Source organism: Pyxicephalus adspersus, chromosome 7 (assembly GCF_032062135.1).
Source record: "Pyxicephalus adspersus chromosome 7, UCB_Pads_2.0, whole genome shotgun sequence".
Taxonomy (NCBI): domain Eukaryota; kingdom Metazoa; phylum Chordata; class Amphibia; order Anura; family Pyxicephalidae; genus Pyxicephalus; species Pyxicephalus adspersus.
This window is the reverse complement of record NC_092864.1, coordinates 36,841,369-36,866,692: the sequence shown is the minus strand read 5'-3', so window position 1 is coordinate 36,866,692 and position 25,324 is coordinate 36,841,369. Positions and strand designations below refer to the sequence as shown.

The 25,324-nt window shown below is 36.5% G+C and overlaps 1 protein-coding gene across 2 annotated transcripts in view; it reads right to left on the bottom strand.

Moving 5' to 3' along the window:
* Positions 1-25,324, bottom strand: part of ARHGAP15 (Rho GTPase activating protein 15) — a 309,490-nt gene that overhangs the window by 228,883 nt on the left and 55,283 nt on the right. The gene's annotated exons all lie outside the window — the stretch shown is intronic.

Genomic DNA, 25,324 nt, shown 5'->3' with positions numbered 1-25,324 from the left:
CTTTGTCACTGTTTCTATGTTTTCCTAAAACAAAAAGAAACACCACCAACTCTTCATTAGTGTTGATGTTCGAATTCGGGTTGTCCTTATATTCGACCCGAATATGGCTGTTCGAATTCGGGTAGACCCGACCCGAATTTTGCTGCATTCGACAGCAAAAATTCGGGAGAAAAAATTTTTGTTTGTATGTGTTTTTTATTTTAAACTTATTCTTTTTTATTTTTTACAGGTTATCCGACAATGACATTATGAATCATAATGTCATTGTGGGATCCCTGGACCGTGGGAACTTTATCTGGGAGTCTCCTTATTAAAGGGGGCTTCCAGATTCCAAAGTCCTGCGAAAAATGTTTATGAAAGCCCCATTGTTTTCAATGAAAGCTTTTATAAAAGCTTAAAAACGCTTGAAAAAGCCTCCATTGAGTTCAATAGAAGCGTTTTCCCGCGTTTATCCAGCGTTTTAATTTTGTAAGTTAAATTACACAAACACACACATTAATTAAAATAGATTTAAATTAAAGCCTTGTCCTATTTTTTACTTATATTTTAACCCTTTCAGGGAATAAGTAAGGATTTATGTACCCCTGTAGTCATTCCCCAGGGTGGGACGGTGGAGATCTAGGAGTCTCCTTATTAAAGGGGGCTTCCAGATTCCAAAGTCCTGCTAAAAATGTTGATAAAAGCCCCCATTGTTTTCAATGGAAGCTTTCATAAAAGCTTAAAAACGCTTGAAAAAGCCTCCATTGAGTTCAATAGAAGCATTTTCCCGCGTTTATCCAGCGGTTTAATTTTTTAAATGTTGCAAGCAACGTTTAAGATAACGCTCAAAAACGTGCCTGAAGGAAACGTCCTGGTGTAGATTAGCCCATGGGAATGCAGTCCGTGTAGACTAAAGCTGCATACACACCTCCAATAATTATCGTTAGAAACGACCGATGAACAACCGATTTGCCAAAAAAAAGTGACCAAGGACGCCGACGAACGAGGATTGTCGCTGGAAATGAACGACCGCCACGGTTGATCAGATTGGCCGACGATCTTTCACTATCTATCGTGTGTACAGTATCATGACTTTCAGTGATTGTGCATGTTTCTGCGGTACACTTTCTCCTTTACATGTCCCTCCCTGCATCGTTCAAACGATTGTATCTAGCGTGTGGACACTGTTGGTGGAATATATATGAACGATCATATTGTTACAGCATGTACAGAATTGTGCACAATATGATTGTTCAAGTATAATCGTGCATAATCGTTGATCGGTCACAATCGTTCATTTTCTAACAATAATTATTGGAAGTGTGTACCTAGCTTTAGCCTAAAATTGATTTGACAGGTGCACTTTAATCTTCATGTGAAGTACAGGGGTATGTAATAGTGTTATGTATCTTTTTATATTGTATCTTTTTATGTATCCTTTGATAATGTATCTCTTTACAATGTATCTTTTCATGTATCCTTTTACATCTGTTTGGAGGCTGTAAAAGCTCTACACAGTGCTGAAACAAACCCAAATTTTTCTCCTATTGACTTTAATGGTGTTCGAATTCGATGTTCGACCACCCGAATTTTTTTGCTATATTCGAGCGAATAGCTGCCGAATTGAATAGTGAGCTATTCGACCAACACTACTCTTCACCCCCTGTATGTGAACATCTCTCAGTGTTTAACAAAACCAATTGGGGGCTAGCTGCCTTGCCCAAAAATGCATAGTATGAAGAGTAAGATGTCCTTAATCTGTAAATCATTTGGCTATTACTCAGTAATATTTAAGCTTTAGCACCAACCAGCAGTGAGCTGAGAGAAATGCTTCCAAGTCTCTTTGTCATCTATCTAGATCCATTAGGCTACACAGTGTTTTTCTTTTTTTTTTCTTTCCAGCACTGTAACAAGGAATAAATAAGTATAGAGAAATGTTTATACATTTTTTAATTTATTTATTAAACCAAAGAGTGACTCTCCAGAGTCACTAATCTGATTTTCATAGTGAATAGTGTGATTTTCTTGGGCTGTATATTACTGAATATTATTTGTATATTACTGAACTTCATTGTAGTCAATGATAAGTTATTTTTATCTGTCCACAATAGCAAATTGGTGTAATATAAATCCAGTTATTAATATGGCAAAAGTTGCTGACTTTAAGTTTTTGAATGGTTTAGAAGAGGCAAACCAAAAACCTAAGATAATCCCAGACAGGGCAAACTAAACACTAAACCTTATGGTGTTTTATATATTTTATATGTTTCCACCCCAAAATTCACACATTTTAGACACTGAATTAAAACAAATGTATAAGTCATGAAGCTATTTTACACATTTTATAATTGAATCCAATGTGAACAAAATGTGCAAAATGTGGATAAAGGTTAGGTGAATCTTTGTGAAGATGTTTATAAACAGACTCCGTGTTCCTGACCAATGTTGCAATGTCTTTCTTTTGGCTTTTCCCTTTCTCCTTGCTTTTCGTTGACTACATATTATACTAGTGCTGGAAAATAATGGACATGAGGAATGAAGAGTGAAGTTAACACACTTTATGGACATTTTCTAAAAAAACAAACAGTTCTGACCCGCAACCACATATCAAATCCTTTTATGAGTGTGTATTCATATTTTGCTGATGTAAATACATTAATACATATATATACAGTGGTACTTCGGCTAACGAGTGACCCTGGTAATGAATTTTTTCAGCTAACAAAGATTTTTTACGAGTTTCAGCCTTGGCTCACGAACATAGACTTGGCTAACGAATGCATTTGTGGATGTGCGATAGTGCGATATATATATGTATTGCAGGACAGGCAATAGTTTACTATGTCAATTTAAGTATATTTTGAATGCAATGTGGATAAGAATTGAGCTATGTTCACACTGGCTAAGAGGTTGTGATGCGTCAACCGCTTCCTCATGCCTGGGGGCCCCTGTTTCTCGAGAAATGCTTAACGTAGTTTCTTCTGGTAGTATGGGGGTGTCAGTGAGCAGTACTAGTACCGCTTACTGCCACCAGCTCTCAAAATGTGCAGACGCTGGTTCTTAAAGAGTGACCGAGCAGCTGGCAAAGTACTAGCTACGCAGGATTACTCAATCACAAAGCAGGTAAGAACTGCCCTTACACACAAAACATCTTGGTTGACCAACCTTTGCTTCAAAATGCTTGACGTGGATAAACTGTGTCCTGTTTATAATAAAACTAAAATTTTCATTCTGGAATAAAGCATACTTAGACATTTTTTTCTAAAAATTTGGGGCATTTTTAGCTAATGGTACACAACAAAACAAACATGAACTAAAAAGAAAAAACCCAAAACGAGAAGGGGAAAGAGGAGTAACTAATTGGGACTCATTGGGATTAACACAAATTGTTGAAATACAAACGTTACTGTAAATGTTGTCTGACAATAATCATGCAATCTTGTTTGACTAGTCTTTTGATTAAGACTCCTCGCCAAACAGCACACCAATTTGATGACTTTACTTTTTTCTACTGCAATTAAGCAATACATTTAGCTCTTTGCCCCTAAAGACAGAAAGATATAAAACACACTTAGAAGATGATCCCTCTACTCTATCTCAAAGTTAAACCAACTGATATGGATATCGCTTTTTAAAGGAAATGCTGTCATTGTCTCAGACCTCCCATGTGCTAGATAACTACATAAGGTTGATATAAAAAAGATTCAGGTATTTGTACTAACTCATTGTAATATTGCATCTGTTTGCAAAAATGAACACATCATTTGAATAATATTTTTCTTATATCTCCTTGTAATTTCCTTTTAATGTACCGTCTTTGTATTACTTTGTTTCTTGCTTTGTATTAGTTGGTACAGTCGAATCATTCAGTAGGTGTAGATGAAAGAGCAACTGGAAGACCTCTAGGTTACAGATCATTACTTGAGAGTCACTTTACTTTGTGCAGATATTGAAGTGCTGCTGTTCTTGTCACTCTGAGAACACTTGAGTGTAATACGCTCTTCTCTAACTGTATCAGTGCCGGCTGCCTGAGACATTTACTGCGCTTTCACAGCTAACAATGTCTTGTCAGAGATAAAAACAGACACTATTATACAGCCAGGAAAACCTCCTTGATTAAGGAAGCCTGTAAAAAGAACATAGAGAATAGGCTCTGCTTGAAGAGAAATGAGAACTGTTTGTTATTTCCCATAGCAACTGGTTTCAGAAGTCCACAGAAAAACAAGAATAGTCTAAACAACAATATTCATAACGGGCAATTTCTGAATTGAAGCCACTAAATATGTACGCCCTACTGGAAAGTGGGAAAGTATGTAGGTGTGTGCGTGGTGGTTGTTCCAGAGCTCCCTAAAGTAATACTTAAAGCGGACCTAAACTCAACATTTTTACTTTACATTAAAGGGTAAAGAGTAAACAATTTAAGTAAGCACCTCCCCTTTCTGTGTCCTCATTTCTCACCTTTTTGTAGTTAAAATAAACAGCATGTCCTCTGAAAGTTTTTTTGTAAGTTTTCTACAACAATTCTATTTCATAGCACACTAATTGTTACAATTCCATTCCAAGCGCTGACATCTAGATTTACTGCCCTTGCTGCCAATCATTGCTAATCTGTATATGATCCAAAGCAATAACTTTGTTAAGAGTCTTGCTGGCAAAAAAAAACAATATGCAGGGATATAAAACAAACATTTAAGTCTGAGATCCATTACATGACATGTTTACCACCAGACTTGGCAACACATTGAACTTTGTTGAGCGGTAAGAGTTCCATGCCTGAATGCAGAGTAATATTACAGTTTCCGTTCAATTAGATAAAAATTTAATTATGGTGAGTAGTGAGATTTATTTTGGGGACTAAAAGTAAAAAAACATGCTCACAAAAAATATCAAATAGCATTGTAAAAATATAGACTAGCTTGGGAATTTAATTTGGTAGTTGCTAAATGACTTAATGCTGATCTCTTTTGAAAAACTAAACAATACAGGTACAGTAGATTTAAGTGTACATACCCCTAGTCAAAGGGCAGGTTTTTGTAAAAAATTAGACCACAATAAATATTTTAAAAACATACGTAAGTGACATATGATAAACTGAATGTTTATTGTGTGCACACTTTTGAAATAATAATTTCTCAAAGCACCTTTTGATTTTATTACAGAATTCAGTCTTCTTGAGTAGGAGTCCATCAGCTTGACACATCTTGACTTTGCAATGTTTGCCCACTCTTCCTTGCAAAAGTATCCCAAATCTGTCAGATTACAAGGGCATCCCTTGTGCATGGCCCTCTCCTTGTCACCCCACAGATTTTCTTTTGGCTTTAGGTCTGGGCTCTGGCTGGGCCATTCCAAAACTTTAATTTTCTTCCAGCAAAGCCATTCTTTTGTTGATTTGGATGTTTTCATGAAGAGTGACATTTCTCTTTATCTTCAGCTTTCTAGCAGATAGTTAAAGATTTTGGACCAGAAGTGAATGGTTTTTGGAAATGTTCATAATTCCCTCCACCTTGACTAAAGCACCAGTTCCAGCGGAAGAAGAACAACCGCAAAGTATGATGCTGCCACCACCATGATTCACTGTGGGGATGGTGTTAATATAAACAAAGTGAACACTAACACATTATATCCCATCTAAGCACTGTTCCTATAACACAAAGAATATTAAATAGTCAGCACCCCAACAACTGATATTTCATTTTTGGTAAATGCTGACCATTTCTTATATCTTTTATGGAATGGTAAGATTTATGTGCTTGAATTTCTGGATCTACACAAAACAGATATGACCATTATAAATGGCTCTAACAATCTGTTTTAAGCATTTATTTATTTTATACCATGGATAATGCAGACATTAATGCTAAAATACACACGTGTACATGAGAATAAACAACCAAAAATCCCAGATCGATAAGAACAGAGTCAGAAATGATGTCAGGAAGTATGCTGGAGTATGTATGACATTGTTTCTCGACCTATTTAACATGGGGGGAACCCTCGAAATAACTCTCGAGTCTTAGGGAACCCCAGGCAATAATAATATCTGCAGCTTACAGCACGTTATTGTGGTGGTCAGTGGGAGGAATAGCTCCTACATTGCTGGCCAGTGGGAAGAATGTCACCCTTACAGAAAGCCAAAAGGATCACTGCTCAAAGAAGCAAACTCTGGAATCCTAGTTGAAAGCACTGATCATAGAAATTTATACATAATAATCTGATTATTGTAGAATTGATGTTTTATTCAGCTATTTGGACAATATAATGTTGGTATTTTGGCAATGTGTTTATATTTCACGAGCCGTCCATATTTTTTCTTTGTCAATTGCCTGCATTAAGCAAAATAAAAGATTTCGGAGACCTTGTGGGTCATTTACATCTCTGCACAACTCCTTTCCATGGCTTCTCTGCCCTTGTGCTGTGCAGGGCTCAGGTACTTCTAATTCCCTGCTGATGAATTGGAAATTAGGAAGGATTGTTTCAATCAGATTAGCTACGGTTACAGAGTCATTAGTACAAATATATTTGCTGCAATGTTAAGAAAGCTTCATGTCTGCTATATGGCTGTGCAGAAAATGCAAAGAGGTTAATTATCATTAGAGGCCTGTCACATTTCCCTGATAAGAAAATACAATCATGATTGTTATTACAGGAATATAACCAGGAAATTATTTAATGTGGATGCTGCATTAAAGTGAACCTGGGCTTTTGCCATGCAGGATAAGGCAACGTGTTCACTAAAAGCTGATATAGAGGTAAGCTATGAAAATTTTTATTTATATTTCTAAAGCTGCATTATGTTTTAAATGTAATTAGTACCTGTGAATTTCAAGGATTTGCATTTGAAACCACTTTCTGCTCCTGAGAGTCTATAAAGGGAAAAAGGAAGTCTCCAGTGTCTGCAGTCCAATGTTTGCAGAGGCTCTTGTGTGGTAGATCAGTGTAGTCACTGGAACCGTCCAATCTTAATTTCTACAATACTTTTTCAGAGCAAGTTGTAGATATTTAATGGCAATGGCATGTTTGGCATGGAATGGCATGGCTCCACCAGGCCTGTGCCTGTATTACTTTTTCTACAAGCACATTTCAATGCTTGGGCCAGACAACTGCCAGCTTAGTCATCAAGTTCTGCATCTTGGAAAGAATGCAAGAAAGTTACATACTCTTCCTTACCCAGAAGTACCAGTATTTAACTTGGATCCAGCAAGCAAACAATGCCATGAGGGAAGGTAGAATGGTAAATATTAGCAGCAAAGTAAAATACAGGTTTACTTTAAAGCCTAATACTAGACATTATTTATTAGAATGTGAAAAAGTAAAATTTCTGTCTGTTTCATGTTCCTGTATACAACCAAAAACATGTTCTTGATTTTGTCCTAGTATTTTGTTATCTCCTGTCCCAATAGGAAGTGAGAGAAATTCTACTGAACAGTAGACAGACAGCAATCAATCCCAGAGGGTGTGCTCATCCTTGTGATGGCCTTGTGATTGTGGAAAGTCAGTCCGGTGTAAGGAGCTCCCTAACTAGAGTAGTTCTGGTGAGACTTTTCTTATGTGAATGGGGTTTTCCTAACTGGAGGGACATAAAAAGTTCCAAAATAAAAGGTGCAATAATGTCAAAGCATTACTTAAAGAGTCAAAATAGGATTTATTTAGTTTATAATGGGGTAAAGTTAAAGAGCCATTAGGGGCATTCTTTTTTTCTTTGGGAACATTTTTACAAAAACATTTATCAGGTACAGTATTGCCAGCTGTTTATTAGCCTTAGTAATAATGAACCTAAAGCATTCTTATTGTTTTAATAATTTCCTCTCATTTCAAGTTCATTCAAAAGGGCCTAATTTAATAAAGCTTTCTGAGGAATGAATACACTTTCATCCAACAAGGTGGGTGATCCAGCAAACCTGGAATGGATCTTGTGCAGGATTCAAACATTTGCTAGCTGATAGAAATCCATTCCAGGTTTGCTGGATCACCCAGCTTCACTGATGAAAGTGTATCCTTTCCAGCCTCGGAGAGCTTTATTAATTCAGGCCCACAATCTAAGCCCTGATGATGGGGGATGCCAGAGCAGCCCAAAGATATTGGCTTTATATCTTCATCCCAGCATGAGTTTATTAAAGCTTATTTGGACCCTTTGACTATTATACAAAATAAAAAAAAGTTTAAAAAAACAGGTAATGCAAGGCAATTTTTACATTATTTTCATCCAGGAATCATAAAATGTTTTATCTGTAATTTAAACATTTGTTATTTTATTTACTTTTCCTAATTAAATCCAATGTACATCTTGGGGAAACCTTTAGTAAATCTTGAGTGAAAACAAATTAAGGAATAATATGATCATAGGAAGACCATCTATGTTTTTGTTAGCTTACAAAGAGTTTTCATTTGAACTTCTAACACTAATACAGATGTAGAAATGACAACACAACTTGTATGTTAGCATTCCTTTTATGTTATTAGGATGTCTTCTGGGAAGAGTGACAATCAGAGTAGAAAATTGCAAGCAGTGACATAATGGGAATACCCTCAGTGGATTCTACATGACAATCCGACTCAAACCATCGTCCTCGTCCTATACCTCTGCCTGCCATCACTTTCCCATCTTCCACGTTTAGAGAAGTGACCCGAAAAATGACAAATGTGAGATTACTGTCAGTATTATTATTACAATTATTACACAGAACTGAAAGGACAAATAAAGACACTGCAATATTCATTCACGGCAAACATTGCTAATGAAGGATGGGGGGCCTGTCATCAGGCAATCACACAAAGAAAAGTTAAGCAGTCTAGGAGGTTCCTGGACCATAGGATAAAATGGTTCACTTGCTTCTCAACCCATTCTGGAGTGATGTGGCACATTTCACATTTTAACAAGCTGCTCTGGGAATAGACTGTATAAACACTTTGTTTACTTCAGTTTACACATTGTCACAAACAACTAGCAGGAACTTGTTAAGTGTATTTACCAAGAACAACTGCAGAATGGTTTGTCATCTGTCTGTAGCACTATGGTCTTTTGTTTGATGATAGCTTTTAAGGAGGAGATCCTAAAAAGACATTGGCACTATGGCCATATGTAGAGTGCGCATCATGGATGAAGTTTTTGACATAGTATACTCATATATGATGTAAAAACACAAATAATACACGGAGGATATCTTTAAAGTGTATGTAAAGTCAAAGCTCTTTCTTTTTAGTTCTGCAGTAGAGATGGATTTTCTTACTCTCTATATCTTGTTGGAGAGATTTTATAACCTGTCCTAAAAAAGAAAGACAATGTCTCTTGAAAGTGAGGGAATTACCTCTTGACAGCTCTCATCAAAACGGTTGTTCTGTTGGAAGATTAGCCCTCTTCTTTTCTCATGCAATGGTTCCAAAATTTTGAATTTGGTCTTACTTTTTGTCTTCGTTTCGCCAGGACAATTAAAACCATGAATTTTCCCAATGGAGACACAGACAGCAAACAAATTATTTAGGGTCTGACACTTCGCTTGTTTCTCTAAATAGAACCAATCCACGTCTATACCCAATAGATGTAAATAGGGTTTTATTGCATATGCATGGGCAGTGGTATGATAGACCAACTTCAGCTAGAAAAGGATTGCATATGCACCCAAGTAGGAGATAGGGGAAAAAAAGTTTGAAAAATGTTCTTTGAAAGTTTTTTTTACACTTACAAGCTGTAGTTAAGGTCAATGTACTACAATTTTCTTATCAAAAAAATCCTTAAACTCAAGTTTCCTTTAAGAAGTATGGTGGTGATGGTTGAAGGGAGAGTCCTTCTTTAAGATCTCTTGGACATGGAATTTGCTGGCAGAACTATATATCACAAAAATTGTATTGAAGGAGCACTACAGTTGGTAATGTTTTGAATCTGAACGGATTAAATTAGATCACTATCTTCACAATTCCAATTGCCAATCATCTCAAATCGGTTTGGTTATGTGTGTTCACCAGGGTGGTTTTGCTAAAGTTATTTGCCCAGAATCGTGTCCTTTTTAACAATTTCCATGGGAAAAGGCAACAACAAAGGAAGCTGAACTCTTAACAGTTATAACAGTCATTTTTTAATATGATCACCTAATAGTCATAATGGGATTTTAATCTTCTGCTGAAAATTTACTGAAATATGTGACTGAAGGACAATTCTTTTCTGTAGTTTTGTAGTGAGTAAATTGAAATTTTTTCATTACTTTAAATCCCAGAATCGCAACAGGAAATGTGTAGAAATCTCTCCAAAAACAACCTCCACTCTTAGACAGTTGAAACCATAGTCCTGTTTGGTCCAGTTGAGACCATCAGTGCTGGTGACAATGAGCACTATGAAAAATTGGTGAAATATGAGCATAAACCCCATATATATATATATATTGTTTATTGTTGTTTTACGGTTGCTTTGCAGTCAGGGAAATAGATAAACATTGGATTGTTTTCCTCTGCTTATAAAAACTTTGTGGAGAAACAGAATGTTCTGTAACAAATCAATTCATTGAAAAATAGGTGTCAGGTGTTTACAGGTACACAATGTGTGATCACAGGTTGCTCTCAGAATGTGCTTTTTACCTCATGACCACCCATTGAGGTGTTACATTTATATAACAAGTGAAAAGTACCAAACAAAATATTTATCACACATTTCATAGGAAGAATACAGCTATTGTATAGCCTTAGGAACACATCAGGAGAACTAAAAGCAACAATATACCTAGATGGCAGGCATCTAGTGGTCTACGCAAGCCTAAAGTATGGCTTCCCATATATATATATATATATATATATATTCAACAGCTTAACCACATGTTTAATCAGTTGTAAATATTCTTAGTGATGTAGGGCCATTCTGACTAATAAATACAAAGCAGGTTAGCCTGTTTATCTTGCTGAAAAGAAACTAGAGCCTCAACTGCTCCCTGAAAATAGTCACTATGATATATTTATATGCAATGTTTTCTTTATATAATTCATACTAGCCGATAACCCCATGTTGCTAGGGTATTTATTTATGCACTCTTATATTATACAGGAAAAGGAATCAAATAAAGCTATAGTTATTTTCTTGTCTAGGTTGTTTTTTTATTTTTTTGCCTTTAATTGCACTTGGCCAATTGCCTTACGTTTTCTCTAAGGCATTATTACAGGCCAGAAATTTGTAAAAGAGTAAAAAAAATGTAAAAATATAGGCAAAAGGCACACTGTTACTGAGCAATACATACATACATACATGCATACATACATACATACATAAATGCAAATATACCTCTGACATATACCACAGCGCTGCACTTAGATCAGCGGTGCACTCATATGAGTCTGAGTCATATGTCCAGCAAGTTTGGTTTAATTGTCTCCATGCGTTTCCTAGTGATAGCATACACACATACGCATACATGCATACAAATATAGCTCTGACATATAACACAGCGCTGTACAAAGATGACTGGTGCACTCACATAAATCTCAGTCATATGTATGGCAAGTTTGGTTGAAATGTCTCCATACGTTTTCGAGTGATGGTGGAACATACACACATACACACAAACACATACATAGATCCAATTTTATATATATAGATTATATTATAATAAATGAAAAAACATATTAAAATTTACAATTATATGCTTTCCTAACATTGTTATCTATATGCCCAAGGAGTCCCCCAGGGGGAATTCTAACTTGCAAATAACTTGTAGATAAGTTCTGACCCTTCCACTCGCAGTCCAAACTAAAAGCCTTAGCAGCCTCTAGGGTATCCAGCAATTAATGTGTAAATGCTTAAGGCTACACTTATATAGTTGTGAATAGAAGATCGCTTCATAGAATTCTAATGGTCCACTAGACTCCATAGTATTGTCATGATTTGCAAAACCCCTGAGCAGTCTGAAGGCCTGTTGGAACCCATAGAAATCTCATAGTCTGCATGACCTCATACCAACTTAAGAATCTTTTGGATTCCATAGAATATTTATTGTCTTCTGTACTTTTAGGATGATGGCCTTCTGGACAATCATCCTAAAAATATATTACGGTCATTTGAAACATAAAGGGTTAGTAGTACAACAGACCCCATAGAGCATTTCACAGTCTACAGGGCACACATAGACATCTCATAATTTGCTAGACTACATAGCCATCACTTGGTTTCCTGGTTCCCATAGAAGACTCATATGGCCTGATTTATTAAAGCTCTCCAAGGCTGGAGAGGATACACTTTCATCAGTGAAGCTGGGTGATCAAGCAAACCTGGAATGAGTCTGGTCCAAGATTCAAATCATTTGCTAGCAAATGATTTTAGGAAATCTATTCCAGCTTTGTTGGATAACCCAGCTTCACTGATGAAAGTGTATCCTCTCCAGCCTTGAAGAGCTTTTATAAATGAGACCCATAAACTGCATGAACCCAAAGCACCTTTCCAAACTAATGGACCCTATAGCAGGTTCAAGGTGTGCTCCATCCCATGGCAAACTCACTGCCTTCTGGTTTCAAAATCAGGACTATGATGTTCTGTACTAAATGTGGTCCCAAACCCACAAAGTCTTATAGGCTGTTGTACCCAATAGAAGCCATATAGTGTGCTGAACGCTATAACAGTCGTTTGGTCTAATGCAGTGTTTTTCATCTTTCTCCAGTGGTTGCTAAACATTCCTGGAATAATTGGTTTCTCTCAGGTCAGTTTATTTGGCACCAATGATCTTTTTTGGCTGAAGAGTGACATTCTTCCCACTGGCCAGCAATCTAAAAGAAACGCTTCCCATTTACCACCAAGTACTGTGAGTTGTGGATATTGTATTTAAAACAGGGGTTCCCTGAAGACCTGAAAGATATTTCAAGGATACCCCCATGTAAAAAAGGCAATACAGGCTGGTCTGATGGATTCTCTAACAGTCTCATAGTCTGCTGTATTCTGTAGCAATGTCACGGTTAGGTATGGTTATGTATAAATTGATGCATTTTTTCTGTATAAACAGAATATTTCTGATGAAGTGGAGGCGGGAAGAGAACCAATTCCAACAATAATCCCTTTCACAGCACCTCAATTATGACTGGTTAACCTGTACGCAGCTGATATGAAATGAGGCGTGAGGTAGTGCGATCCAATCATGCCCAGGTAATGTGTGGAAGAGAATTGTTTTAGTTGACATAATTACCTTCTAAATTAAGCTTATTGTCCTTAACTAAACAGATTATTTCCAGTAAGATGAGACATCATTGTCAGAGACGTGTCCGATTTATGGAGCAATATTCCATGCACCGCAGAGCAGAGAATCACAAACAAATAACAAATAGCAAAAATCAGCATCAGGGAAAAACAGGTCGGATTTAATCTAAAGGACTTTCAAGCATAAATTGTATTTATTTCATTTGCAGCACAGTGAGCAGTGCGTACAGCTGCACCTGTATTTATACCAGCCAGACATAGGTGTCAGTTACAATGTAATTCAGATGTAGATCAGATAGTGAAATGATTCTGTTTCTGCATATAATAGGAGTCATCTAGTGAGGCAGTGTGCATTGTCTGTGCTCTTTATAGTCCAATTCTATCCTAAACTTGTGATTTAGATTTGGATAGAATGGGCCATAGAATTGTTTCTTAGTGTTAGATGGGGCTGAAAGTTATGGAATACCTCTTCAAAGGGGATACATATATTAGGGAAAAGATAGCTAGAACAACGGTTAGGTTTTTTTTCAATGTATGTCTTTCCATCTTGGGGACTGATGGAGTCATCCTATATTCCATTCCATTTAAAAAAAACAATCGGGCTCGAGTTTGGCTTAAAAGGCTAATTATAAGTATTGAAACAAATACTACTATATGCCCCTTGATCTGCCTTGTCACTGGTGCCAAAAGTTTGCCAAAACAAACACATTTTATGGTTGCCATGTTTGGAGGTGGCATCCTTCCACTACTATGCCTGCTGCAAATAAAATAAATGGGCTAGTAGTAAGGGTCTCTGTCTTGGAGTAAGGAGTGAAGCTGAAGGTAACTGCACTGGGCAGCTCCATGTGGTTTTGGAGGACCTTAGAAACTGTGCACTCTTGTTAATACCTGTGTGAACAGGTGCCCTCCTGGACTAGAGGCTTGGCCATTGGGACTGTTGTTCACCTCTGACCACTGGGCCTTATTGCTAAAGTAGTAAAGTGGTTTCTATTTCAGACCCAATAACAAGACAATAATCAAAAAATTCTAAATTATCCTGTGTAGTTATGATGTCCTTTATTCCACACCCTGAAAAGTCCAACTCCAACCAAGCTTCCAAAACAGGAAGTGAGAATGAAAGGCTATTTAACCCCTTCTATTCACTCAGAAAAAAATTCAAAGTTAAAGAACATTGTTTTACAAGGTTTGGGATTGTCATGCAATGTCCTTTTCATAATAGAACATACTCACCTGTCTCAGCTACATGCACAGCTTACCGCTGGTAGCTACCCGGTGCATCCTGCTTTCCCCTGTGGCCACCAGGACTAAATGAATCCCCGCACGATTGTCCAGGAGTTACCTAATCTTGGCCTAGCCAAGATCAAGATTAGGTGCAAAGATTGAACAAAGGAAGAGAATAGATAGCCTAGCTATCTTCTACTACTGCTACTGACCACATCACCACAACATAGGGATTGTGCAGTCCAAAATGAAAAGGGCTAATCAGGCTCCATACGATAACCTTAAAATAAGTGCACAGAGGACTGAGGACAGCATTAAAATATTTTCAAAATTATTTTTACCAAACCAAACATGAGAAGTTCATTGAAAATGTTTACACTTCAATTTATTTAATTAGTTTGAATTAACTATTTTAACACTTTAAACATATTTCCAATGCCGTCTACACAGCATTAGTTATAAAATAATTTAAATCTCCAAATCTCCAGCCTTCTCTATTCATCATCTGAACAGATAAAGAGAGAAGTTTCACATAACGTAGATGGACAGATATTCCAGACTGTAAACAGGTGCTTTAAATCGCCTATTAGAGCAATCAATGCCGTCTCAGTTCCCAACACTAGAAAAGGCTGCACATTCCTCAGTGATGAGAAATGTCACCTGCCCCTTCATTGTGGTGAGTAAGAAGATTGAAATCTTAGCACTGAAGGATGAAAATAATATAGATGACAGCAAACCCCTTATATGCAACATGGCCACAGTGTTGTAGAACAGAATAAAACAATATAACAATCACCTTTGGTTTTAAATTGAAAAGACATACGTACAATTCAATCTTTTCAGTATTTTTTATTATTACAGTTTCTCCTAAACACATTAAATTTGTTGTAGCTTTATGGCTAGCACTCTTGTCTTGGAGCATTAGGGTCCAAGGTTCAAATCTCAGCCAAGATGCGGTCTGCATGGATTTTAAATTCTCTCTATAGATTTGCATCTGGCTTTTCTCTGACAGCTTCATCCTACATCTTAAAAACATACAAATACATTTATTGCCTTTCGCAAATAAGCTGACAATACACTATCACAGTAGTAAAAGGAGCTATAAAGTAAAATAGTTAGATCCTTTTAAGCACAATTAGAGACTATGGACTCACTGAAAACACTGAAGAAAATGCCAGTAATATAAAGATACAAAATAATACTAAAAAGCAATGCTGTTTCTTGAGTTGCTTTTCATCTTGGTTTTGGGTTATCACCACTGAAAATGGTTCAGTGTTCTGCTCCCTTTAATGGACACCAATTGACTATGACTTACAAATGCTAAGGATGTTTGCAGCATTTTTTTCAGAATTTCAGGCACACTTAGTAAAAAGTGTTAGTAAAAGATTAAAACAGAAATTCAACTTTTGTTGCCATTTACACCTTTAATCAAAAAATCAAATACAAAAATAAAACTGCATTAATCTGTGTCTGGCATGTCTTTTATACCTGCTCAGAGTTCATAAAAGGGTCATAAATTAGATTTATTTATTTAGATTTATTTATTATTTCAATCCATAAAAAATCCATGCATGCAAAAATTCAGCTGCTCCATATGGTAGTCACAATGATTATGATAATAATTATAATAATAATTAAAAACGAGGTGGCTGCTTCTAGATTAACCTGTCCTAATGTATACACTAATATATATAAATATATATGTGTAAGGAGTTCACATATTTTAGAGCTAGGGGCCAAAGATGTCTTGTTGTGGCAGGGTGTGTAAGAAAAAAATATAAATATAAAAATTTAAATATACAAAGCACCTAGCAGCGCAAAGCAACCTGGTAAAGCCAAAAATCACGTTTTCAAAAAAAAATTTCTGCTGTCTTCCAGCTAGCAATTTGATGAAAATAAAGACGAAAACCTGGACAGAAATGCTGAACAATTTGGGAACTTTCTCCACGTATTGGCTTTATTTAGCTGTCCACTAGATGGCAGCAGTGTGCAAGAAGCCACAAACAAAAAATGTAGCCAAAATTAAGATAATTTGAAAAATAACAAAATCACATTCAAGAAAAATAAACCATTATATTAGGTGGAATCAATAGGAATCAGCGTTCAGAGTCAAGTTTTTTTTTTTTAAGTTTCTCCTTTATTTTCCGCTACTTGCGATGGTCTTGAAATGAATTTGGCTCAGCTTCCCTCTCAGCTGCCATCCTTGACAGTATTGCTTCATATGCACATTAAGCATTAACTGCAGTTGTGATCTATTTTCTGAAACAAAGAACTTGCCTGTGGCTCAAAATAAATATTTTTATTTCAGATGGACAAACAACATCTGCGGTTTTCTGCAAAAGCTCCGCTGTCACTGTCAAAAACCAAATGATTCGTATAATTTCACAAAAGGCACGTGTTTCAGGACATGTGTACATATGCTCTGCCTTTTACAAGGAGTTTTATAGGTCACATAAATAAAGAACTTTACATAAAGAAAAAAAAGTACAATTCAGGCAGCAAATGTAGCTTCTCGAAGAAGAACTTTAACTTTAAGATTAGCTACAGTTTACAAGCTAAAATTGTACTGCATGTAAAATTGTCAGCTGTATAATTCTCCTCCTACTATTGGTGTATGAAGACATGGCAGGAGCTATTACACTAAAGTCCTGTACACATGTTAGAATAATGTAGCTGGAAAGAATCTTTTCTGATCATTTCCATCAATGCTAGAATGAACAAGCACTGTACATACAATACAGTTCAGTTCTATGGAGAAGGTAGGGGGGAGGATGAGCGAGTGACACCCCGCTGCATCCTCCTCCTTAGACCCAGCTCAGTCATTCATTGATCAGCCAGGACAGATTGCTGAACATCAGGGGGCGCTGTACACATCCTAGATTTTTACCCTAGACAATCACAATAATCTAGCATGTGTGTGTACAGTTAGGTCCATAAATATTTAGACAGAGACAACTTTTTTCTAATTTTGGATTTGTACAATACCACAATAAATTTTAAATGGAACAACTCAGATGCAGTTGAACTGCAGACTTTCAGCTTTAATTCACTGGGTTGAACAAAAAGATTGCATAAAAATGTGAGGAACTTTATAAAGCCTTTTTTTACACAATCCCTTCATTTCAGGGGCTTACTTGCATGCTGGAAAATCAATGCAGTGCCATGCAAAAGTACTTAGCAATATTGGGCCCGTTTGGTTTTAATTGCTGTCTGTGTCTTCCTGGGTAGATTTTCTATTTGTCTTGATAACTATGGTTAGGAGGAAAAAGTGATGGGAAATCCAAATTGTATGCAACTGTTTTTGTGACTGGACTGGAGATGAATAGAATTTGTCGAATGAGACCATTTGTTTTGGTGGCCACTTTCCAAAAGGACGTTATGCTAATTTTGGAAACTTGTTCACTGCCTTCTTTTTGTATCTTAGACAAGTATCAATAGGAAATCTGCACAATGGTTCATAGGCACTGAACAATAAACAGGAAGAAAGTTCAAGGCCGAACTTCTACATAAGGAAATATTGTCTGAATACAGGAGACAAATATGCATTCTTACCTAAATCTTGGTGTGCGTTGGTGTAATTCTTTCAGATCTGTGTAATATTACAATGGGAAATTTCTGTGCAGGATCTCACTGTATTAGTATTGTTGACTGGTCTAGTATTTTTCAAGACCCTTTCCACTTTTAAGCAGGTAGATTTTAGTGGGTGGGCCTGCTGGATCCCTCCCACAGGTCTGACAAATGGGCTAGAGCATGTGGGATGGGGGGAATTCTCCAGGCACCAAAGCACTCCTGGGTGCCCTGTAAGCCCAGTGTTGTCTATTAACTTAGCATTTCTCAGGACAGGACAGGATTACAATCATATTAACACTTTAAAACTCCAAAAGTATCACATTCAAAGTGTTGCTCTAGTTCAAAGTAGTTTTGTAAAGTTTAGGATACCTTTAGAACTCCTGGGGGTTTCTAATGTCTATTCCCTCTCCCCTTCACCAAAGAAAAAAATGATAGAAAACACAAACTGTTAGGATTGTCTCTGCTACGGCAATAAAAGGGAAATCTCTCAATGAAGAAAGCAGTGATTTTTCTTCACTTAGGAGATATTCCCTGTCACTAATGAGAAATCTGCCCAATATCGGTAAAAAAAAGAAACCATCTGGCTCTAACTATCCCCTTTGGGTTGGATGAATCATGGGGCTCTTTTACTTCTCAAACAAAAGTATTCTGTCAATATCATTATTGGAATACATAAGCCATCGTTCCCCTAGCTGCATAAGAACTCCAGTTGTTCTCCACCCCGATCAGCAAAGCTTAGAAGCACAAAACATAAATCTTCAGTGTGATAAATTATGGTTTGCTGGTGCACTCAGTAAAGTGCACTATCCATTATCGCCCATTAATGGCTATTCAGTGCATGAGAGTAAATGAGCAGTAATGGCTGCCATTTCATAGAGAATATACCATTCTTTGGCTTAAATTAAGGCTTGATTTATAAGTCAGGATTTATAGCCAGAGGTAGGATGAATAATCCTATGTAAATGGATCGGTTTCTAAAAGAGGTTAGACTAAGATAAACACAAGATATGATACTGAAATAAGTACGGTGATAAATAACTACTGGAGCAGACTCCTATGATGTTCCAACATAAGATCACCTATCTATATGTTAAAATAGTGCTAAAATGAAGGTGTCTTCTACCTTTTTTTTTCTGTGCCTCTAGAAGCCTTTAGAGTCTAGGTTCGGGTTAGACTTGCCCATGCTATGGCCTGGACTTTTGCTAAAGTCAAGCCTAAAATCCATGTCCAGGTTCAGCATCTTCCTCCACTTCCCAAATTCCTACATATGTTTCTATTAGTTTGGTAAACCCCTTTCTTTTCTTTTTCTTCCTTCTGGCAGTCCTTCCTTTTTTTTCAAATAAATGCAGTAATGTTGCCCCAGGTGATCTTGATAACACAAGCAAGGAGGTGTGTGAATCATGCTGTTGTCTTTATGGAGTGGGTAAAACAACTATCGGTTTCAACACCAATGGGCATTGGATGTTTTCAATGGATGTCAATGGACGTTTTAATGGGGAGAGTACTAAGAAAAAGCGAGTATTTAACTTCCGAAAATTTTTTGAGCAAATTGATTTCAAATGTTTTACAGAAACTGGATTTGAGCTTTATGTTCTGCCCCCTACTGGAGCTAAGTTATGCCCCTGTCATTCCACCATCAAATGCAAAGATCTAGCTTGAGGAAAGACTGTGGAAAGTACAAAGCTAATATTTGGTGGAACGGGACAGAAGGTCCACATTCCTATAAAAGAGGGACTAGAATTTTATGGAAAGTCCACAATTTATTTTAACATTTTGCTTTCTTATGTAAACACTGCCTGCTTCAAATATAAATTGATTGTTAGCAGTTTGACGCCTCATCCTACTGTGTGCACTTTTTCTACCTGGACAAAAACTCCAACTGAACTTCTCCGTTCCAAGAAACAACAAAAGCAAGACTGCTATCGTTATATGTGATTTTTCTCTAAACTGCAGGAAAAAGCAGAGCTTTGTTTTGTCAGTTAATGTGATGTGTTAAATTTATCCGACACTAAAACAACAAATATTTCCCTGCAAGGTATCAGTTGATTATGCCAAGATCATTTGTTGGAGGACCTTGAGCGCTGTCCTTCCAGGGGACAAATGTACAATAGGGTCACATACAATGCAGGAATCTTCCCTGGTGACCTGTCAGATTTATTGAATTCAGAGAAAGCAAACAGCTGAGACACGACTAAGGAAGAAGATATGACAAAAAAAAAATCTGCAAGGAATTTGGTGCAGCCGAAGCTTTTATGAGGTTTAGGGAGCAGAAAATATTGAGCATTCAGAATTTTTTATGGTAATCCATTTATAGCTGCTCCAATAACTATTAGAGAAGGCTGCTAGATTTCTGTCTTCATTTTGTCTTCCGTTTTTTAAACTACAGAAGACTGAACTCTGAAATATATTATTTCTTTTTTTTTCCTCTTCTACAATTTATAATGAAAGTATCTACAAACTTTCGAACCCAAGTTAGCTTTACAAACCACAGAAACCAATTAGATTCAAATTTTCCGCTGTTTCCGCTTGTCCATTTTCCAATGTTGATCAGCTCATCATAGATTCAAAGCTTTAAAAGTATTATAACGACCATTATTTATTCATGTGACTGTAACTTCCAAATTTCATTGGCTAAAATACCACTTTTTAAGATTAATATTCTTAGCCTAGTGTAGGAAACATGTGGATTGTAAGATACGTTCACCTAGGCTAGTAAGTGACCTTATACACTTTAGGTCTTACATATATTTATTTTAGACTATGTCATCATACAGACACTTCTTGGGCAGTTTGTTCCATTTTGTCCAAACATACCTTGTCATAATAAATGTTTTACAAAGTTACATTAGTTAAATTAGTTAATTTAGTTTGTCAGGTTAAAAAAGTCAATCAAGTTCATCCACTAGAAAGTAAGCTTACTACAAACCAGTATATCCCAGATAAAACCATATATGCATAGTTGATCCAGAGGAAGGCAAAAAAAACTTTATAAACTCTAGTTCAAGTTGCTCCAACAGGGACAAACATTTCTTCCTAATTCCATGAGGCATTCGAATGTTCTCTGCATTAACTGTCTTTGTAACCTGTAAACTTTTGCTCAAGTTGCGTTTAAATATTTTGTTGTTTTCATTAGTACATAACTGTATATATTTTTATATATTATCCTGCAGTTAATTTTAACATGTTTTTTTCCTTAAGCAGCAGTAATAAGTGGCTCCATGCCAAGTTAACAGAAGGTAAAAAAGACCTTAGAACTCTTACTCTTCAATTCAAAATGTTGTGCCTGATGGGAAATGTTTCACTTTCTGTGTTTCTTCCAACAGGAAGCAGAAATATAAATATAATAAGGAGAAGCTGTATAGTCATTTTATGTGTATAACTAAATGTGACTACATTAATGTAGGTTAATGTAAATAATCCTATTAATGAGTGTTAATGCCTAAATTTATTAGATTTCTGTGTATGTTTTGTAAAAATGTATGAGCAATGAGCCACCATATTTGCACATTACGTCGGAGGGCTCTGCTTCCTACAAAGCTTAGCTTAGAAGTTTTGGATTGTTTATAGATAAGTTTAGACCTGACTAAAAACAACAAATTCTCTATCAAGTGAGGTAGGCAAAAGCTGGACTTACTCAACAGCACCGTGGTGTGTTATGAAGTTAGATGGAAATAAAAAATAGCTGTGCCTGGGATGTAATTAGTGCAAATGGGTCTTACATGGTTGGCTTAGTGGTTGCCTTTGCAGCACTAGGTCTCAGGTTCCAGTCTCAGCCATGGCACTATCTGCAAGGAGTTTGTATGTTACCCCTGTGTTTGTGTGCTTTTTTCTTTAGGCACTCTGGTTTCTTCACACATCCAAAAACCATGCAGTTAGGTTAAATGGCTTCCCTTAAAACTGGGCTTAAGCTATTAGGAACATATGAATGTGGTAGGGACATTAGCTTGTGAGCCCTCTAAGGTACAGTTAGTGATATGATTATGGACTTTGTAAAGTGCTGTTTATTATGTTGTTGCTATATGAACACAAAAAATTAATAATAGTACAGAAGTCACAACAGGCCATGTATGTACCTTGTGACAGCTAGTGAATGGCCCCTAGTAGTTCTTGGAACTGGCAAACTCTAAACCAATTCTGGTAAGAATAGCTGGGCCTTGTTTGGGGCAGGCAGGTTTTGAAAAGAAGGAGGCTACATCCTTTTTGTCCCTTACCTTCCTTTGCAAGTTGAATTTCAGATTCACATTTCCTATCCAGGAAGGTTCCAAGCCCATGATAAAATCTGGTTTAAAAAATCCAAAGTATTCCAAACATGCAGAGCTAAGCCCCAAGATCTGATCCACATTTAGAATAACTAAAACCCTGGTTGGAATCAACTCCAATTGGGAATATCCCCATTATAACAAAAGTGCCTGAACAAGCAACATCATGGCAGGACCGTTAGGTATTATTTTAAAGAAAGCTACAAATCAAAAACACCAAAAACAACTTTCTAAATCGCTTTCATTTGTGAACAGCTTTTAGTGGCTGGATATACATTTACTTCTTTATTACCTAATGCCTAAAGTAAATCTGTAATAACTTAAAATCTTTATTGACAATACACCATAGTATACCTTCAATAAAAATCTTCAGGATTAACCAATTACCATTTCACGGCTATAAATATACAAATTAAAAAATTGAGAGGACTTCCCTCTTAAATCCTCTTCGGGAGAGGTAATCACTGGATAACAACAATCTAATCTGCCGAGTGACACGATAACTTACGTCGTTATTACCACCATTTCCATGTAAATGACAGCCAGGATTATTTAAGATTAAACTGTAATCCTTTTAATCCTCAACCCCTTAAATTTTAGTCTAAACACCAAAGTGCACTTAGTAAAAAAAAAAAAAACCCAAAAAATACTTGCAATCGTTCCATAAATCATCGTTCGTTTGCCAAGGTCTGTGATGGAAGCTCCTACCCTTATTTGATGGGAGAAAACAGACTCGTAATTGCCTTTAAAGGGAACGCAATTGTTTCCTTTGTCTATTTTTCAATATGTTGTACCCAACATTCCCTGCTTCACCTTAGCATTTGTGCGCCCGTGCTAATTTAACAGAAAATAATAAGCAATAGATCCTCTATATTATTAAGCCGACGCCGCAACAACGTAATACATTTGGATGCAAATGCACCTGCACTCTGTCTCATTATGCCCCTATAATTAATATCTCCTCAGCGATATAATGGATTTTAAATGTAAACATCGCTAACAGGTATAATTTCGTTTCACCGATTCCCTCCTTATCCAAATCATTCAGTGGTCATTTTCCATATATAATCAATTATTCATAGTCTTAAATTGAAAACTCAGGGCTAATTTCAACAACGGAATCTTTACTGACATTTATAAGGGAACACATCAGCAAGGCTAATTATTAGCTCGTTTCACTGTGTGGCCTTTTATTACTTTGTAGGTAATGAAACAAAAAAAATAAATAAATAAGAAAAAAATAAAATAAAAATAACACAATGCTTGATTGCCGTATTAAGCTGCAGGCGCGAAAGTCTTGACCAAATGCTAGCAAAGGACACAACGTTCTAAAACATTGATCTTACTAAGCAAGGTAATTGTAATGGGATTTTTTTTATTACTTTACAAATTAAAAAATACTATAATAATGATATAATAGCAAATAATGCAGAGAGGGCCAAAACAAAGCCATGTATTATTTAATTACTGTAAATGGGCACCAATTAGCTCCTTGCTTAAAAATCGTTATAAGTTCGTTGAAAACAGGTTCTAATATTCACAGTTTTAAGAAGTTTGTTAAGATATTGGCCTGTATGTATTACAGAAAAGTTATTTGCTGCAGTGACCCAAAAAAACCAATAAAGTGCAATCTTCAATTGATCTGTCTGTTGTCAGTGCACAAAATGGTTTTGAACTCCAGTCAAACAGCTAAATGCAAAAGAAAAAATGTATATATGTATATTATATCAGCTGACCTATATAATGCCACATACTGCTATATAATACATAGCACAGCTATGTAGACCTCTGTTTTGTTTCTCTGTGGCAGTTAAATAACACTTATGGGTCTTGTCCCTCCCCTAGTCTGTGACTGGACAATAAATAAAATCAGCAGACAGATAACGATATCTCGCTGTCATTCTGCTCCTTTCCATTGCAGCAGAATTATTTGGACCCTTGCATGTATCATCCTCGCATAAGGAGGATAATACCATGTCAAATTCAGGTGTCTACATTGCCCAGGGTGGATTAAGGAAGAATGGGCCCCAAACTCTTCTACAGCTTGGCCCCCTTATGCCTTCAGTTGACATTGATAAGGAATTGGTAGGCACAAAAAAGCCTCCCTATTTGCATTGTTTACACCAATGTGATCCCAAAAGACCCCAACTGCAAACAGCCATCTTCTTCTGTTTATCATGATGATACACAACTTTAACAAATTGCACTATTTCTGTAGTTTGCTGTTGGAGTTGAAGGTTGTAGCTGAGCCCCCTGGACATTTTCATGCTCCAGGTTCCTTTCTAGGTTTGCCTCGTGGATGATATGCTGCTTGCAGATTTATGGATATAATAATGAATACTGCAAACATTTGTATTTTTAATACCTGAGTAGAGAACAGCTTTAAATGTCTCCTGATGGTTAGAAAATCTTCTTTCCACTATCTTGTACTTGTTCTTTTGGGATCATGATGTTAGATGTTGAGCAACAGAGGAGATCTAACCCATTTTTATTACTTGGCTTTTATAGCTAGGAGAGCCAAGTGCTCAGAGATTTTATATGACTTGTTTTAAGCATTTGTTAAAGGAGGCCACCAGTAAAACTTAACAGTAATTTAAACACAGCAATTATTTTAGGAAGTGTGAGGAGTGGTATATATATAATCGAGCAGATAGGGTACTTAAGTCAGGTTCAGACCTACTTTGGGACCTGATCCTACATGGCTCCCAATGGCTGGCACCTTGTACCTTACCTGTACTACAATACATTATTACAACATGCACAGATTTAAACCAGGTGATGAACATGTTTAACCTACCTGGAACACATTCACAACTATCTGCTGCTTTTCCTTTCTCTGCCCAGTCACATACCATGGCAGGGATAAGACCTCTAAATGTTTCTTAATTGCCTCAGAGAAAAATCAGGTCTCCTTGACTGCCAGACAGATCTGTGTTGTATTACAAAATTCTATAGATCTCCGACCTGGATGAGCAAAAATATTAATCCTTTGGTTAATAAAACAGATTTTGTTTTTAGCCGTTTGCCAAGGATTTAACATTAGGCCCATTACACCAAAGAATCCCATCTTAACTCTGGCTTTTTTGACTCCAATGTATTCAACTGGTATTCAAAATTTGAGATTTCACGCATCTGT